The sequence below is a fragment of the Myxine glutinosa genome, chromosome 8 (assembly GCF_964187855.1).
Source record: "Myxine glutinosa chromosome 8, kmMyxGlut1.1, whole genome shotgun sequence".
NCBI lineage: Eukaryota > Metazoa > Chordata > Myxini > Myxiniformes > Myxinidae > Myxine > Myxine glutinosa.
Window position 1 is genome coordinate 10,214,611 of NC_136268.1, and position 20,936 is coordinate 10,235,546.

The 20,936-nt window shown below is 42.1% G+C and overlaps 1 protein-coding gene across 1 annotated transcript in view; it reads left to right on the forward strand.

Annotated features, from left to right (window-relative positions):
* The window catches only part of LOC137432024 (reticulon-4 receptor-like 1), a 187,303-nt gene that overhangs the window by 128,629 nt on the left and 37,738 nt on the right, over positions 1-20,936 (forward strand). The gene's annotated exons all lie outside the window — the stretch shown is intronic.

Below are 20,936 nucleotides of genomic sequence, written 5' to 3' on the forward strand. Positions count from 1 at the left end.
CAGGTGAGACATTAACCTAGAGCCTTCTCAGGTCTTTCTGGTCTGTTTTGCTTACTCAGGTGAGACATTAACCTAGAGCCTTCTCAGGTCTTTCTGGTCTGCTTTGCTTACTCAGGTGAGACATTAACCGAGAGCCTTCTCAGGTCTTTCTGGTCTGTTTTGCTTACTCAGGTGAGACATTAACCTAGAGCCTTCTCAGGTCTTTCTGGTCTGTTTTGCTTACTCAGGTGAGACATTAACCTAGAGCCTTCTCAGGTCTTTCTGGTCTACTTTGCTTACTCAGGTGAGACATTAACCTAGAGCCTTCTCAGGTCTTTCTGGTCTGTTTTGCTTACTCAGGTGAGACATTAACCTAGAGCCTTCTCAGGTCTTTCTGGTCTGCTTTGCTTACTCAGGTGAGACATTAACCTAGAGCCTTCTCAGGTCTTTCTGGTCTGCTTTGCTTACTCAGGTGAGACATTAACCTAGAGCCTTCTCAGGTCTTTCTGGTCTGTTTTGCTTACTCAGGTGAGACATTAACCTAGAGCCTTCTCAGGTCTTTCTGGTCTACTTTGCTTACTCAGGGGAGACATTAACCTAGAGCCTTCTCAGGTCTTTCTGGTCTACTTTGCTTACTCAGGTGAGACATTATCTCGTTTTGAAAATGGTTCTTGAGTGTACAACATATTGTCACTTTGTTCTGATGTATTCTGGAGTACTCTAGGGATATGTATATATGTACACATCGGATAATGATCAATTTTACCAAGTAATGCTTTCTTGCTTTTTGCTTTATTAATTTGTTAAATATGAAGACATGTGATAGGAAATTCTTCGTTGACTACTCGGTAGTATTGAACTCAACAAAGTGCATCCCATTGTGGTATCGGATATCGGATATCATTGCTCAAGTTCATTTTCATGACAGCAGTAATCATTCCGAGTCATTGGTGGAGAAGGAATTAGCTTAGACAAGCAAAGGCAGGTCATGTGAGGCCTTTGTTTGTCTGCTTTTGTACTTTTATGGAAAAAAACTATAGTAGTCAGGAAGGTAGATTTATGCTCGAGTCACAATTTTGTTGACTTGCAGAACTTGGAGTTGAGACACAGGAGATGGATCTGGGGGCGGTCGTAGATATGGGAAGGGGTATGGGGGCAAGAGGGTAACCAGACGGCTCATTACCAGGCAGCACCATATGTAAAGATAACAAGGTTTAGCTTTTATTCATAGAGGGATAAATTACAAATCAAAAGAGGTGGTGTTACCACGACAGGAATTTAGTGAGACCTCATCTCGGCTTTTCCAAACTTGGTTTTCCTTGCATTTTCATAGACTAACGTTATTGGCAGCTTTTTTTTTTTCAACCTAGTTGACAATTACTGAAGAGCGTTGCTTTTTCCATGATGTTCAATTGGTAGGTGACATTATTCCCTTTATAATTCAATCCCTCTTAGATGGTGATTCTGGAATGCCTGAAGCTGTAGTCCACTTTTTAGCCGCGTCGCAGACGCTGCTCATAGTGCCCTCTGCTGTTGTTCTTGTTCTTCTTCTTCTTCTTCTTCTTCTTCTTGTTCTTGTTCTTGCAGAGAAGACAAAACCTCAAAGCTCCACCCATTCTGGGAACCATAGCTCCACCCATTTTGGGAGAGGCTTCATATAAACAAATATCCACCATTTTATTAACTCGCATAGCTTTGAGGCCTGTTTTGTAGGCCCGTGGTGTCTTGCTCTCTCACACAGTTTTCTTTCAAATCAAATTCGATATATCATTTCATTTTTCACAGTCGCTAACATAGTTTTAGACTCGGTTGAAAAAAAACGGGAAGAAAATCCGATGAAAGTTGCCCTTTATAGAACGAAATGAATTCTCAAAGGCCTGTAACTTCAAGTCCATTGAGATATATTTTTTTTAAATCGCGGCATGGTCAGTCATACACCGCCCGAAATAAGAGATGGGAAAATGCCGAGATATATTAAAAATTCGTCCATTTGATGACAATCGTCACGATGAAATATTTAATTTATACGTCGTCACAATAATGTGGAGAGAGGAGCATAGCTTCGTTCACGTTTCGCCACACACGGGAAATTGCCGAGATATATATATTTTTAAATCGCGGCATGGTCAGTCATACACCGCCTGAAATAACAGACGGGAAACTGCCGAGATATATTAAAAATTCGTCCATTTGATGACAATCGTCACGATGAAATATTTAATTTATACGTCATCACAATAATGTGGAGAGAGGAGCATAGCTTCGTTCACTTGTCGCCACACACGGGAAATTGCCGAGATATATATATTTTTAAATCGCGGCATGGTTAGTCATACACCGCCTGAAATAACAGACGGGAAAATGCCGAGATATATTAAAAATTCGTCCATTTGATGACAATCGTCACGATGAAATATTTAATTTATACGTCGTCACAATAATGTGGAGAGAGGAGCATAGCTTCGTTCACTTGTCGCCACACACGGGAAATTGCCGAGATATATATATTTTTAAAATCGCGGCATGGTCAGTCATACACCGCCTGAAATAACAGACGGGAAAATGCCGAGATATATTAAAAATTCGTCCATTTGATGACAATCGTCACGATGAAATATTTAATTTATACGTCGTCACAATAATGTGGAGAGAGGAGCATAGCTTCGTTCACTTGTCGCCACACACGGGAAATTGCCGAGATATATATTTTTTTAAATCGCGGCATGGTCAGTCATACACCGCCTGAAATAACAGATGGGAAAATGCCGAGATATATTAAAAATTCGTCCATTTGATGACAATCGTCACGATGAAATATTTAATTTATACGTCGTCACAATAATGTGGAGAGAGGAGCATAGCTTCGTTCACGTGTCGCCACATACGGGAAATTGCCGAGATATATATTTTTTTAAATCGCGGCATGGTCAGTCATACACCGCCTGAAATAACAGACGGGAAAATGCCGAGATATATTAAAAATTCGTCCATTTGATGACAATCGTCACGATGAAATATTTAATTTATACGTCGTCACAATAATGTGGAGAGAGGAGCATAGCTTCGTTCACTTGTCGCCACACACGGGAAATTGCCGAGATATATATTTTTAAAATCGCGGCATGGTCAGTCATACACCGCCTGAAATAACAGACGGGAAAATGCCGAGATATATTAAAAATTCGTCCATTTGATGACAATCGTCACGATGAAATATTTAATTTATACGTCGTCACAATAATGTGGAGAGAGGAGCATAGCTTCGTTCACTTGTCGCCACACACGGGAAATTGCCGAGATATATATTTTTTTAAATCGCGGCATGGTCAGTCATACACCGCCTGAAATAACAGATGGGAAAATGCCGAGATATATTAAAAATTCGTCCATTTGATGACAATCGTCACGATGAAATATTTAATTTATACGTCGTCACAATAATGTGGAGAGAGGAGCATAGCTTCGTTCACGTGTCGCCACATACGGGAAATTGCCGAGATATATATTTTTTTAAATCGCGGCATGGTCAGTCATACACCGCCTGAAATAACAGACGGGAAAATGCCGAGATATATTAAAAATTCGTCCATTTGATGACAATCGTCACGATGAAATATTTAATTTATACGTCGTCACAATAATGTGGAGAGAGGAGCATAGCTTCGTTCACTTGTCGCCACACACGGGAAATTGCCGAGATATATTTTTTTAAAATCGCGGCATGGTCAGTCATACACCGCCCGAAATAACAGACGGGAAAATGCCGAGATATATTCAAAAATTCGTCCATTTGATGACAATCGTCACGATGAAATATTTAATTTATACGTCGTCACAATAATGTGGAGAGAGGAGCATAGCTTCGTTCACTTGTCGCCACACACGGGAAATTGCCGAGATATATATTTTTTTAAAATCGCGGCATTGTTAGTCATACACCGCCTGAAATAACAGACGGGAAAATGCCGAGATATATTAAAAATTCGTCCATTTGATGACAATCGTCACGATGAAATATTTAATTTATACGTCGTCACAATAATGTGGAGAGAGGAGCATAGCTTCGTTCACGTGTCGCCACACACGGGAAATTGCCGAGATATATATATTTTTAAATCGCGGCATGGTCAGTCATACACCGCCTGAAATAACAGACGGGAAAATGCCGAGATATATTAAAAATTCGTCGCCACACACGGGAAATTGCCGAGATATATTTTCACTTTGCACAAAAATAACATCAAGTAATCGAATCAATAGGAATGTCCTGTGCCTATAACATCGACGTTATAGGCACAGCTGCATCTAGGCATTGTGTAACATCGACGCGGCTTTTGTTTTAATTAAAACTTTTTGCTCTTGTTGGCCTTATGGATAGCAAAGCCATTCCCCTGTGAGACATTCTGTTCAAACTGTTAACCCAACTTTATTCCTGGAACTTCATAATTTTCTCACTGGAAAATCGACTCGATGTTTTGAGACATTTTTTCCAATTGCCTAGACTACACCAGGCCATGTTTACCTGGCTATTTCATCCATGCTAGCCCAACTCGAGGTAATAATTCCCTTGCGCATCTGTATCCCAAGTATCGATATGGTTATTGCACCTTGCACTCACATACTAAGGTGCATTTTCAGCATCATGTTTCAATCAAGATGTTATAATCACGGTGCAGAGAAGGTTTACCTCCTCAATTGATTAAAAAACCTGCAATGGCTACATTGGTGAACCTTTGCAAACAGTAGAGATCCTGAACTAATCATTCGGCCATGAGGTCGAGATTGACCGATAATTTGACACGAGGCTCACGTTGACCACAGCAGAGCACTTGACTCGTTGTCGGAACAAGGATCCAGACATTGACATATCACAAGCCATTCTCTGATACAGACTAAGTGATATAATGTGGAAAAAAGTGCATCTCAAATCAAGCAAGAAAGAGCAATCAGAGGTTGCAGACCCTCACCAAGACGTGTTTTCAGTGTTTTTTTTAAAGGCTTTTGTAGTAAAACAAATATGGCGGCCGAACCACGTGACCGATGACATCATCTTTTTTTTTTCTTCACTAATTTATCCTGAGATGATGCTCAAGAAATTTCATCTTGATTGGATGAAGTTTTTTACTTGTCGAATTATGATGTCATAATGGAGGCACCTATGACATCATCATTAACAAACGCTATTCCACATGGAGAGTTCTTTAGAATGAGCCATGTCTCAACTTTTCTATTCAGCGCTTTCGGAGATATAGAGGTGCAAAATGTTTTGGTTTTCCCAAGATGGCGCCCATACCACGTGACCTGTGACATCATAATTATTATAAAATTCTAGAGGTGGAGTTACACCTATGGTGAAAATTTCCTGTCAATCGGACCAACGGTTGCAGAGAAAATCATATTTATTCTGTGCGGACAAACAAACAGACAAACAAACAGACAAACAAACAGGCAGACAGACAGACAAACAAACAGACAGACAAACAAACAGACAAACAAACAAACAAGAAGACGTCATGCGGAGCATGATACTTGCAAAATACGCCGCCCAACCCCCCCCCCCCCAAGAAAAAAAATTCCATTGATACAGCAAATTGTCCATTTCATCAAGATTAAAATTGACAATCTTGATCAAAGCTCGGGTCAATAGGAAGAAAAGTGACTTTTTCAGATGAAAAATGATGATTTTGGAAGGTTGACCTTGAGTTGACCTTTTGACCTCAAAAATAGTATGTTTCTCTATTTAGTGACTCGATATGCAAATGCTGTTCAATTTTCAAGTCAATCGGTTGAGAATTGACGGCTTTTTAGATGAAAATTGATCATTTAAAAAATTTGACATTGAGTTGACCTTTGACGTTTTGACCTCAAAAATAGTATGTTTCCCAATTTATTGACTCGATATGCAAATGCTGTTCAATTTTCAAGTCAATCGGTTGAGAATTGACGGCTTAGATGAAAATTTATGATTTAAAAATTTGACCTTGAGTTGACCTTTGACCTTTTGACCTCACAAATAGTATGTTTCCCAATTTAGTGACTTGATATACAAATGTTATTCCATTTTCAAGTCAATGGGATTTAAAATGGCGATTTTAGAAATTTGACTTCCAGATGACCTTTGACCTTTGACCTCAAAATCAATAGGGTTCTCAATTGGGGCGACTTATACATCGTGGTGAAGTTTGGTGACGATCGGTTTCGAATTGTGACCTGTAGGCCGGTGATAAAGAGACAAACAGACAGACAAATAGACAGACAAACAGACAGACAAACAGACAGACAAATAGACAGACAAACAGACAGACAGACAGAACCACAAACGGAACCGACCAATATACTTGAAAATCTTCGATTTTGCAAGTAACAAACAAACGTACTCAAATGCAATACCTTCTCCTCAGGCGAAGGTAAAAATCTTGTTTAATTATATTGATAAAGTAGAACGGCACTCGGCAGAGCGCAAACCTCCGACAGGCTGAACAGTTTATGTCCACCAGACCCCCTGATTAGCCGGATCTGGATCCGGATCTGAACCAAATTCGAATGTGCTTGTTCTTGTCTTTTTTTTTTTTTTTTCTTCTTTTTTTTTTGTATACATAACCAACTCTCATCCACTTAGTTTTGTCACAAGTTGTCCACCTTTTTGAAATATCATGTTACAGTACCTTCAGAAAGTATTCACACCCCTTGACTTTTTCACATTTTGTTGTGTTACAGCCTGAATTTAAAATGGATTAAATTGAGATTTTTTTCACTGATCTGCATATAATACCCGATCATGTCAAAGTGGATTATTTTTCTTAGAATTTTTTTTTTTTTTACAAAATAATTAAAAATGAAATACACACATATCTAATTTACATAACTATTCAACCCCCTGAGTATTGATTGACTCAGGGGGTCGTCGGGGAGACATTGTAGAAGTACCTTGTCGAAGCGCCTTTGGCTCCAACACGAGCCTCGATCTTGTATACCAAAACAAATCAAAAAAATTCTCGTATCCAGATCCAGATATTCACCGAAATTGAATCGATTTGTTCTTGTGTCACACACCTAACCTGTCCACCAGGTTTTCTCCGAATCCGTCCACAACTTTTCGAGATATCCTGCTGACAGACAGACAGACAGACAGACAGACAGACAGACAGAGGTGAAAGCACCTCTTTCACCTTCTGTGGCAGAGGTAACAAAGTTTACATTTGCTTTAAATTTGTCTTATTTCTTGTTTGAGGTTCCAAGTCCCTCAAGTTCAGATGCGATCGACATTACCGATGTTCTTGTGGATTGTGAAACGGCGCTCTGTGCCTGAGTGCTGCTCCTGGAACAAACCGAGTGTATTCGCTCATTCGCCAGATGTTTCAAGGCCATACATTACAGATCCTGGAATGCTCAGACTCCCCCAAGTACTCCATCACCTCCAATGAGAATCGTCCCTTCCCTCACTCAATGTAATGAGGGAATATACTATTACACAAAAATGGTTCACACACCAGCCGTTCCCCTTCATAATATCCATTCTTGATGAACAAGTCCTTTCAAGCAGCATGATTTGTGGTGTAAGAGCAAACATTGTATCAAACTACATTAGTATTCTGCATTTAAACATGGCCATAATTCACTCACGCTTGGTACCCGCAGTCCCACATTCTTTATGGAATGAGTTAGTCACAGCATGAATACCTTGGGCTTCATGCGATTATTAATACAATAAGTAATGTGGATTGATATAGCTAATAGATGTGAGGAAATGATAATGTAGCACACACATGAAAACATGATCAAACACACACACACATGAAAACATGATCAAACACACACATTAAAACATGATCAAACACACACATGAAAACATGATCAAACACACGCATTAAAACATGACCAAACACACACACATGAAAACATGACCAAATACACACACATGAAAACATGATCAAACACACACATTAAAACATGATCAAACACACACACATGAAAACATGATCAAACACACGCATTAAAACATGACCAAACACACACACATGAAAACATGACCAAATACACACACATGAAAACATTATCAAACACACACACATGAAAACATGACCAAACACACACACACATGAAAACATGACCAAACACACAAACATGAAAACATTGTCAAACACACACACATGAAAACATGATCAAACATACACACATGAAAACATGACCAAACATACACACATGAAAACATGACCAAACACACACACATGAAAACATGATCAAACGTACACACATGGAAACATGACCAAACATACACACATGAAAACATGATCAAACACACACACACATGAAAACATGATCAAACACACACACATGAAAACATGATCAAACACACACACATGAAAACATTATCAAACACACACACATGAAAACATGACCAAACATACACACATGAAAACATGACCAAACACACACACATGAAAACATGATCAAACACACACACATGAAAACATAATCAAACACACACACATGAAAACATGATCAAACACACACACATGAAAACATGACCAAACACACACACATGAAAACATGATCAAACATACACACATGAAAACATGATCAAACACACACACATGAAAACATGACCAAACACACACACATGAAAACATGACCAAACATACACACATGAAAACATGACCAAACACACACACATGAAAACATGATCAAACACACACACATGAAAACATGACCAAACACACACACATGAAAACATGACCAAACATACACACATGAAAACATGACCAAACACACACACATGAAAACATTATCAAACACACACACATGAAAACATGATCAAACACACACACATGAAAACATGATCAAACACACACACACATGAAAACATGACCAAACACACACACATGAAAACATGACCAAACACACACACATGAAAACATGAGCAAACACACACACATGAAAACATAACCAAACACACACACATGAAAACATGACCAAACACACACACATGAAAACATGACTAAACACACACGCATGAAAACATGATCAAACACACACACACATGAAAACATGACCAAACACACACACACAAAAACATTATCAAACACACACACATGGAAACATGATCAAACACACACACATGAAAACATGATCAAACACACACATGAAAACATGACCAAACATACACACATGAAAACATGACCAAACACACACACATGAAAACATGATCAAACACACACACACACATGAAAACATGATCAAACACACACACACACATGAAAACATGACCACACACACACACATGAAAACATGACCAAACACACACACATGAAAACATGACCAAACACACACACATGAAAACATGACCAAACATACACACATGAAAACATGACCAAACACACACACATGAAAACATGACCAAACACACACACATGAAAACATGACCAAACATACACACATGTAAACATGACCAAACACACACACATGAAAACATGACCAAACACACACATGAAAACATGACCGAACACACACACATGAAAACATGATCAAACACACACATGAAAACATGATCAAACACACACACACACACACACACACACACACATGAAAACATGATCAAACACACACACATGCAAACATGACCAAACACACACACATGAAAACATGATCAAACACACACATGAAAACATGACCAAACACACACACACACATGAAAACATGATCAAACACACACACATGAAAACATGATCAAACACACACACTTGAAAACATGATCAAACACACACACATGAAAACATGATCAAACACACACACACATGAAAACATGATCAAACACACACACACACACATGAAAACATGATCAAACACACACACACATGAAAACATGATCAAACACACACACACACACACACACACACACACACACACACACACACACACACACACACATGAAAACATGATCAAACACACACATGAAAACATGACCAAACATACACACATGAAAACATGACCAAACACACACACATGAAAACATGATCAAACACACACACACACATGAAAACATGATCAAACACACACACACACATGAAAACATGACCACACACACACACATGAAAACATGACCAAACACACACACATGAAAACATGACCAAACACACACACATGAAAACATGACCAAACATACACACATGAAAACATGACCAAACACACACACATGAAAACATGACCAAACACACACACATGAAAACATGACCAAACATACACACATGTAAACATGACCAAACACACACACATGAAAACATGACCAAACACACACATGAAAACATGACCGAACACACACACATGAAAACATGATCAAACACACACATGAAAACATGATCAAACACACACACACACACACACACACACATGAAAACATGATCAAACACACACACATGCAAACATGACCAAACACACACACATGAAAACATGATCAAACACACACATGAAAACATGACCAAACACACACACACACATGAAAACATGATCAAACACACACACATGAAAACATGATCAAACACACACACTTGAAAACATGATCAAACACACACACATGAAAACATGATCAAACACACACACACATGAAAACATGATCAAACACACACACACACACATGAAAACATGATCAAACACACACACACATGAAAACATGATCAAACACACACACACACACACACACACACACACACACACACACACATGAAAACATGATCAAACACACACACACACATGAAAGCATGATCAAACACACACACACATGAAAACATGATCAAACACACACACACACACACACATGAAAACATGATCAAACATGTTTGCCACATGCCACATGGGAAGTTATCGATGCCACATGGGAAGTTATCGATGCCACAGGGGAAGTTATCGATGCCACATGGGAAGTTATCGATGCCATATGGGAAGTTATCGATGCCCTGGGGGAAGTTATCGATGCCATATTTTAAGTTATCGATGCCGTTCTATTCTTCGGACACCGTTTTATATTTTCAAATCATAAATCACACGAATCCGTGGAAAATGTGATTAGCATTTTATTTTATGAGTCAAAAGCCTCCGCCACTTGTTTTATTTGCAGGTGTTTTGTTTGATTTACTGTACAACTTGTGCAGGATTATTTAGCACAAATCGGAAATACATTAAGGACACGTGTAAAACGGATCATGAAGATGATGAAGACTTCATCTTGATCATCTTCCTGTTGATCGGTCCAACGGTTGCAGAGAAAATCATATTTATTCTGTGCGGACAAACAGACAAACAGACAAACAGACAGACAAACAGACAAACAGACAATTAGACAAACAGACAAACAGACTCAAATGCAATACCCTCTCCTCAGGCGAGGGTAACAAGGGTAAGGCGAAATGTCTTTCAACTTAATGTCTTTCAAAATGTCTTTCAGCTTGATTTTTCCACATTGTACACAAACATTCCACATGACAAGCTCGTAACCGCATTGGACAGAGCAATAGATAAAGCATTTTCAGGAGGTAACTGGAACGGCACTCAGTGGAGAGAATACCTCCACCTGGTTGGCCCAATCACTCAATGGTGAATATTCACTTAAAAAATTAAATAACTCATATCCGAATCCATATTCATGTGTTCACCAAAATCGAATCTATTTGTCCTCGTCACACACCCAACCTGTCCACCAAGTTTCGTCCTAATTCGTCCACAACTTTTTGAGATATCCTGCTATGTATCATTTTTGGCTCGATCTCCCAATGGTAAAGAAACGCTTAAAAAATTATACTACCCGGATCCGGATCTTCACCAAATCTAAACATTTCGTCCTTGTCTCATACGCTGCATCTCTGCCAAATTTCGTCCGAATCCGTCCGCAACTTTTTGAGATATTTTGTTCACAAACAAACAAACAGACAGGGGTGAAAACATAACCTCCATCCACCTTTGGTGGCGGAGGTAATAAAGTATACATTAATGTATATAAAAACAGAGCATGCTGGTCTGTAAAGGATAATCAATATTCATGCAGTATTTCAAAAAGTAAACTCAAATAAAGTATTCGATTTCTCCGAATCAACAGTTTCTTTACATTTGGCAACAAGATACTCCAGCAGACAGTGGGTATACCCATGGGTTCAGATCCCAAGATACTCCAGCAGACAGTGGGTATACCCATGGGTTCAGATCCCAAGATACTCCAGCAGACAGTGGGCATACCCATGGGTTCAGATCCCAAGATACTCCATCAGACAGTGGGCATACCCATGGGTTCAGATCCCAAGATACTCCAGCAGACAGTGGGTATACCCATGGGTTCAGAACCCAAGATACTCCAGCAGACAGTGGGGATACCCATGGGTTCAGATCCCAAGATACTCCAGCAGACAGTGGGTATACCCATGGGTTCAGATCCCAAGATACTCCAGCAGACATGGGTATACCCATGGGTTCAGATCCCAAGATACTGCAGCAGACAGTGGGCATACCCATGGGTTCAGATCCCAAGATACTCCATCAGACAGTGGGCATACCCATGGGTTCAGATCCCAAGATACTCCAGCAGACAGTGGGTATACCCATGGGTTCAGATCCCAAGATACTGCAGCAGACAGTGGGCATACCCATGGGTTCAGATCCCAAGATACTCCAGCAGACAGTGGGGATACCCATGGGTTCAGATCCCAAGATACTCCAGCAGACAGTGGGCATACCCATGGGTTCAGATCCAAAGATACTCCAGCAGACAGTGGGCATACCCATGGATTCAGATCCCAAGATACTCCAGCAGACAGTGGGCATACCCATGGGTTCAGATCCAAAGATACTCCAGCAGACAGTGGGCATATTCATGGGTTCAGAAACCAAGATACTCCAGCAGACAGTGGGTATACCCATGGATTCAGATCCCAAGATACTCCAGCAGACAGTGGGGATACCCATGGGTTCAGATCGCAAGATACTCCAGCAGACAGTGGGCATACCCATAGGTTCAGATCCCAAGATACTCCAGCAGACAGTGGGGATACCCATGGGTTCAGATCCCAAGATACTCCAGCAGACAGTGGGCATACCCATGGGTTCAGATCCCAAGATACTCCAGCAGACAGTGGGTATACCCATGGGTTCAGATCCCAAGATACTCCAGCAGACAGTGGGCATACCCATAGGTTCAGATCCCAAGATACTCCAGCAGACAGTGGGGATACCCATGGGTTCAGATCCCAAGATACTCCAGCAGACAGTGGGGATACCCATGGGTTCAGATCCCAAGATACTCCAGCAGACAGTGGGGATACCCATGGGTTCAGATCCCAAGATACTCCAGCAGACAGTGGGGATACCCATGGGTTCAGATCCCAAGATACTCCAGCAGACAGTGGGGATACCCATGGGTTCAGATCCCAAGATACTCCAGCAGACAGTGGGGATACCCATAGGTTCAGATCCCAAGATACTCCAGCAGACAGTGGGGATACCCATGGGTTCAGATCCCAAGATACTCCAGCAGACAGTGGGCATACCCATGGGTTCAGATCCCAAGATACTCCAGCAGATAGTGGGGATACCCATGGGTTCAGATCCCAAGATACTCCAGCAGACAGTGGGGATACCCATGGGTTCAGATCCCAAGATACTCCAGCAGACAGTGGGGATACCCATAGGTTCAGATCCCAAGATACTCCAGCAGACAGTGGGGATACCCATGGGTTCAGATCCCAAGATACTCCAGCAGACAGTGGGGATACCCATGGGTTCAGATCCCAAGATACTCCAGCAGACAGTGGGGATACCCATGGGTTCAGATCCCAAGATACTCCAGCAGACAGTGGGGATACCCATGGGTTCAGATCCCAAGATACTCCAGCAGACAGTGGGGATACACATGGGTTCAGATCCAGCCCTTTTCTTTGCAAATTTATTCCTGCACATGTACGAGTTTGATTGGGTCCAGAACATGTGCAGGAATAAATTAACAACTGCACGAAGATGCGGAAACATCTTCAGGTTCATTGATGATTTGTTGGCAATTAATGATGGATTTGTATTTGAGCAGCTTCATGATGACGTATATCCAAAATAACTTGAATTAAAAAAGGAAAACCAAACTTCCACTTCAGTTTCCTTTTTAGAATTACAAATTCACATCCATAATAATAAATTTCACACCAAATTATTTGATAAACGACATTCCTTTCCATTCCACGTTGTCCGAATGCCTTTCTTCGACAGCAACATTCCCAAAAAGCTATTTATGGTACGGTTGCAGGTGAAATAATTAGGACTGTGAGAGCAACCACACAGCTCTGAACTTGTCAATAAATTACAACAACTAGTCAGACGTATGCTAGCACAGGGGGCTGCAGTTGGTAGATTAAAACAAGTTTTCTTTAAAATCACAAAACGATACCAAATCAAAACAACAACAACAACAACAACTGGCATTTTAAGGCCATTTTCCCTGCTCGAGCGGGGGTTAGCCTTGCGGTCCCCATGACAATCTTCTCCATTTTGCCATATTTTCTGCATCTCCCCTTGTTAACCCCCTTGCCCGCATTTCTTCTTCCACCATCTTTAGCCAAGTCTTTCTCGGTCTTCCCCGTCCTCTGCTTCCTTCTACATTCATTTCCATCACTCTTCTCAACCAGTCACTTTCAGCCTTCCTCAACACGTGACCAAACCATCTTAACCTGTTTCTCTTCACAGCATCAATCACAGGCTCTATTCCCATCATCTTTCGCAATTCATCATTTGTCTTCCTCTCTCTCAACGATACTCCGCACATCCCCCGAACCATTCGCATTTCCACCCTTTCCAGCCTTCGTTGCTGCTCCACATTCATTACCCATGTCTCGCTCCCATAAATCATAACACTTCTCACACATGCAGCATACACCTTTCCCTTCAGCTTCAACGACACTCCCCTCCTCGTCAGCATGCCACTCAATTCCCGAAACTTCTTCCATGCACATCTCACTCGAACAACCGTTGCCGAGTCTGATCCACCTCCTCCATTCAGCATGTCTTATAGGTAGCAAAATGTTTTCACACCTTCCAGCTTCACGCCATCTCCAAGATCCAACTCAACATTTCCTCCATCTGCAGCTTCCTCTATGCACACCTTACACTTGAATGTTCCTGCCACACTGGTTAATGACCCTCTCAGACCACGACACTTTTGATGAACCCACTCAGCGCACATTGTACATTGAATGGAATTCACTCCGACACCCTTCCTGCACACAGCACACGGCCACTTCCCAGTTCTTTCCACCTCACCACATGCTTTACCACTTGCCATCACCTTCGTTTTCCCGATATTCACCTTCAGACCTTTTGTCTCCATACATTCCTTCCACTTGTTCATCTTCTCCCTCAGTCCATCCATACTTTCCACAATCAACACCAAATCATCTGCACACAACAACTCCCACGGTAAACCCTGCTTTACATTCCGAGCCAGCACCTCCATCACAGCTACAAATAGTAGTGGACTTAGTACCGACCCCTGATGCACTCCCACCTTCACCTCAAACTCACCACTGTTCCCATCCTTCGTCCTTACAGCTGTGCGTGCTCTCTCATACATTGCCATCACTACTCAGATCAAACAATTCCTCCACTACTAACTTCCTCAATGCCCATGTCACTATTTATTTTATTTTTTTTTGTATTGTTACGTGGTCCTCCCGGTGACTACCTGGTCTCGGTGACTCCCGGACCGTGAGAGGAACTCCGCCAGAAAGATCTATGATTTATACGCTTTCGTAACGCAATCAATATGAATTCCAGTCAATAAGAAACCCCACACCAAGGATCCGGAGTAATCAATAATATATTCCCCGAGCAATCAACAACCATCAACAATCCACAATCAATATTACGAAGATGGCCATCTTACATATGTGTCCCCCCCTGTCCCCACTCACGACCACTTGGGTCACGGTCACTGTCCCTCACAATGTCTCTCTTCTCCGCACACGGGCGGTTGAACGAACCCCGGGCGGACGTGCTCCAAACGTGCACGTCTCGTACCGGGGACAGCTGCTGCAGCGCACACCTCCTTGCCAAGCAACGGGGCAAAACCAAGCGCGGCTTGCAACGCGCGCCAGGCCCAAGGTGCGACACGTACGCGTCCTTGTAGACGGTGAGGCGAACTGTGCCGGACACTTGGTTCCGTGCACGAACCCACGGCGACTTGACGTGTAAATGGGTAATTACACGTCCCGGTAACTCCTCTCGCCAGACGGGCTTGTAAACGCAGCGTTCCCCACGCTGCTCAATATCGATACCCCTCTTCTCGGCGCTGGGCGAGGAAGAAGAAGAGAATCTCCGCTTCTCCCGGACCTCGTGTCTTTTCTTCTTCCGTTTCCGGTCTCCTTTTCCCCAGAAGGGCTCCTGACCCTTTAATCACAACAACCTTTAATCGACTACACATTAATAAGCAAAGACCTGAATAGTAATTCACACAAATCCGTAACAGTATACAGAATCAAGGCTCGTGAAAGAGCTAACACTTATTTCACAAACAAATCAAACAGACAAACAAAATATATAAAAAGAGGGAGCGGAAGACAAGATGGGGAGAGAAGGGGAAGCACACAAACACAACATTTGAGAGCAGGGAGATGTGTGGGAGGGAGAGGGCTTGGGGGGAGGAGGCATGGGAAGTGGGGGGGGGGGGGGGGGGAAGTATAAAACACAAGGACACCAAGGACTTCCAGGACAGAATTTGGTATTTCAAAAAAGTGGATTTGGGGTGAAATTAGCGGGGGTAGAAAAGATCAAGGTTTTGGATGGGGGAAGATAAGAGATGGTGGTGAACAGCTGTTTTAAAGACCTGGAGGGTGGAGTGGGATTGAAGAGATTGAGGGAGTTTGTTCCAGAGGCGGGAGAAAAGAAGAATGAAGGAGTGAAGGTGAGCAGAGAGTCTTGATTTTGGCAGTTTAACCATAAGAGGGTTGCAGGCAGATCTTGTGCGACTGGTAGGAATATTTGGGGGACAGAGCCCAGAGAGAGCTGCGGGGGCAAGGCCAGAGAGGAGTCGGTAGAAGACGGAAAGACCACCAACCTGCCTGCGGTGAGTGAGTGAAAGGCCCTTGGAGTTAGCTTCATCGCGGGAGATTCCAATGATTCTGAACGCTTTGGTTTCAACAGCGTGAAGACGAGCTAGGTGTGAGGCAGGAGCACCAGCCCAGAGGGGAGAGCAGTATTCCATTGAGCTGCGGATGAAAGCCTTGTATGTGGTGAGGAGCTCAGGTGTGAAAAGGAAGGACTTCGCACGACGGAGGATGCCCAGTCGGCGACTGGCTTTGGAGGCCAGATTTGAAATGTGGTTTACCCAGGAAAGATCATGGCAGATAGTGAGACCCAAAACCTTGAGTGACAGAACTTCTTGGAGAGGATTATTCAGAAAGTGGATGGGAGGGTTGTCCAGTCGGTCTTTTCGGAGAGACATCATAAGAGTGTGAGATTTGTCAGGATTGAAAGACATGTTCCACTTGTTTGCCCAGTCTGTGATTTTGTCCAGGTCTGCAGAGAGTGAGGAGGCTGCAGACTGCTGATCTGTGGGATGAGCAATGGAGCGACAGAGAGTAGAGTCATCAGCAAAGAGATAGCGAGGATTTTCAAGAGAGTCAGAGAGATCATTGATGAAGACCAGAAAAAGCACAGGGCCCAGAACACTGCCTTGGGGAACTCCAGCCTGAACAGGAAGAGGAGATGAGAGAAACCCATTCAGGGCCACACGTTGACTACGACTAGAGAGGACGTCCGCCAGCCATGCGTGGAGATTTCCATGGATACCAAAGGAGGAGAGTTTGGTGAGCAGAGCGGGGTGCCAGACCACATCGAAGGCACGTGATATGTCGAGGGAGACAGCTCTAATTTCCTGTTTGGCATTGAGGACCTCCATCCATTGTTGAGACAGCAGAAGCAGCATGTCCAGAGTAGAGTGACCTGGTCTGAAACCAAATTGATGATCAGAGATCAAGCCATTGGAGAAGAGGAAAGATTTCATATCCGAAGCAATGATGGATTCCATGACTTTGCTGATAATTGGGAGAAGGCTGATTGGTCTGTAGTTGCATGTTCTGTTTTTGCAACTTTTTATGTAAAGCGGTGATGTTGGCTGATTTACAAGCAGATGGCAGATGACCTTGAGCAAAAGAGAGGGTGAAGAGAACAGAGAGAGGGAGTGAAAGAGTGGAAGAACAGGCTTTTAGGACCCGTGGGCGGATGCCGTCAGGTCCAGTTGCAGAATCAGAGTCGAGGGTTGACAGAAACTTTTCCACCTTGTCAGGAGGAAAGGACACAGAGTCCAGGAGCAGCTGGATACGACTGGGTACGGTGGGTACAGAGAGGGATGGGTTTGGGACACAATATTTAGAGGCAAACACAGAGTTGAGGCATTCAGGTTTTTCACGTGCGGAGTCAGCCGTGTAGCCGTTTGAGGTGAGGGAGGGGAGGGAGGGGGAACAAACACCAGAAACAGATTTGAGCAGACGCCACCAGGATTTGGAAGAGGGAGAAAGACAAGGGAGTTCGGTCTTGAGAACGGAGAGATATTGTTTCCTGGCTCTCCTGAGGGTGGACACACACTTGTTTCGGGCTTTGTGAAAGGAAACGCGTGGAACCCTATTGAATGCTTTCTCCAGCTCAACAAACCCAAGAAACAACTTCTTCCTCTGCTCCATGTACTTTCCTGCGACTTCCTTCCAATAAAAAGCACGTCTGTCGTTCCTCTTCGTGGCATAAATCCAAATTGCATTTCGTCGATCTTCACTTTCTTCCTTATCCTCCTCTCCAACACCCTTTCCAATACCTTCATTCCATGCTGCAATAACTTTATCGCTCGGTACGAGCCACACTCCAAAGGGTCACCTTTCCCCTTGTATAGAGGGACGAGGTTACTCAGTTCCCAATCCACTGGAATGCGGCCTTCTTTCACCACCAGATTACAGATCTCTGTCATTCTCTTCACACCCCAACTTCCTGCTGCCTTCGACATATCTCCATTGTTGAAGTATTACTTATTTATATACTTATTTATACTTGAACTTCAAAAACAAAACGATACCAAATCGAATTAGTAAAATACAATGCGAATAGTAAAAATATTATTCATGAGATGTTTATGTAAATACAGTACAATATAATAATTAAATATACTACAAATCAATGTTGCTCGGAATCGGTGGTTCCTAGAATATGGCAGCATGCCAAAAACTGTTATAGGTGACAGTTTGAACATTCGAAATACAGTTTGATCCAGAGGTAGGTGGTGTGGTCGTGCTGGTTGGTAGATGTGATTTATTTAAGGTATGATGTGCATGATTTAATGTATTATCATATTATGGAGTGTGTAAGGAAAGTTATAAATCTTACTATAATTCACCAAAATGAAAATTATGTTTATTGGAATTTGAATTTGAATTATTATGGAAATTATTATGCATTATTATGAATGAATTATTATGCATGGAATTATTATTATTTGGAATTATGAACTTATTATTATGGCGTATTTGAAAATTGGAATTATTATGGAATGTGGAATTTATTGGTTTCATGCATTAGCATTCGCCGTTTCTGCATTGCCTGTTTGCTTCTGGCATCCCACCCGTGCGTAGCACGGGTATCTCCCTTGTATACGTATCTCCCGTAGCACGGGTATGATAATACATTAAATCCTATAGCGAATAAAGTTGGAATAAGTGATGTTGCATTGATGGGTTGACTGACTGCCTGGATGCAACTGAGGTTGTGGATCTACTGATGTACCATCTGTTGATGTGGATCCATGATCGAGGTTGTGGATCTACTGATGTACCATCTATTGATGTGGATGCATGATCGAGGTTGTGGATCTACTGATGTACCATCTATTGATGTGGATCCATGATCGAGGTTGTGGATCTACTGATGTACCATCTATTGATGTGGATCCATGATCGAGGTTGTGGATCTACTGATGTACCATCTATTGATGTGGGTCCATGATCGAGGTTGTGGATCTACTGATGTACCATCTATTGATGTGGATCCATGATCGAGGTTGTGGATCTACTGATGTACCATCTATTGATGTGGATCCATGATCGAGGTTGTGGATCTACTGATGTACCATCTATTGATGTGGGTCCATGATCGAGGTTGTGGATCTACTGATGTACCATCTATTGATGTGGATCCATGATCGAGGTTGTGGATCTACTGATGTACCATCTATTGATGTGGATGCATGATCGAGGTTGTGGATCTACTGATGTACCATCTATTGATGTGGATCCATGATCGAGGTTGTGGATCCGCCGTTTGGAGAGCTCCTGGGCTGAAAGGATCGAAACCTTGAGGAAGAACGGTGCCCAGCTGATGATCCATGCAGTCGGGAAACTAGTCAATTGCTCACAGGTTAAGGTTCTTGCTTTAGGTAGAGGAACTATGTTTGATGTTTGCAATTTAAATAAAGTTGAATATGGTATGTTGTGAAATTAAGTTCATTTACAACAATCCTTTAAATTATTTATATTTAGGTTTAGGAACAACCGATACTGTACAATTAATTAAATGCATTTTAAAATAAGAATTCAAAAGAGAAATAAGAATTGAAAATCATAAGAGATATAATAGTGAGAAACAAATATATAAAAAACAATAGTGTATGTGTGTGCGTGTGTGTGTGTGTGTGTGTGTGTGTGTGTGTGTGTGTGTGTGTGTGTGTGTGTGTGTGTGTGTGTGTGTGTGTGTGTGTGTGTGCCAGCCAGACTTGATGGCGTCATGGTTAGAGCGTGCGCTCTGACCCGAGGAGTTCGTTGGTTCTGAACCTGGCCGAGTCATACGAAAGACTTTTAAAATAGTATGTGCTGCTTCCTTGCTTGAGGCTCAGTGTTTAAAACATTTAGCATGGATAAAAATGCTGAGAAGGCAATGGCAAACCACCAATGTTATTTGAC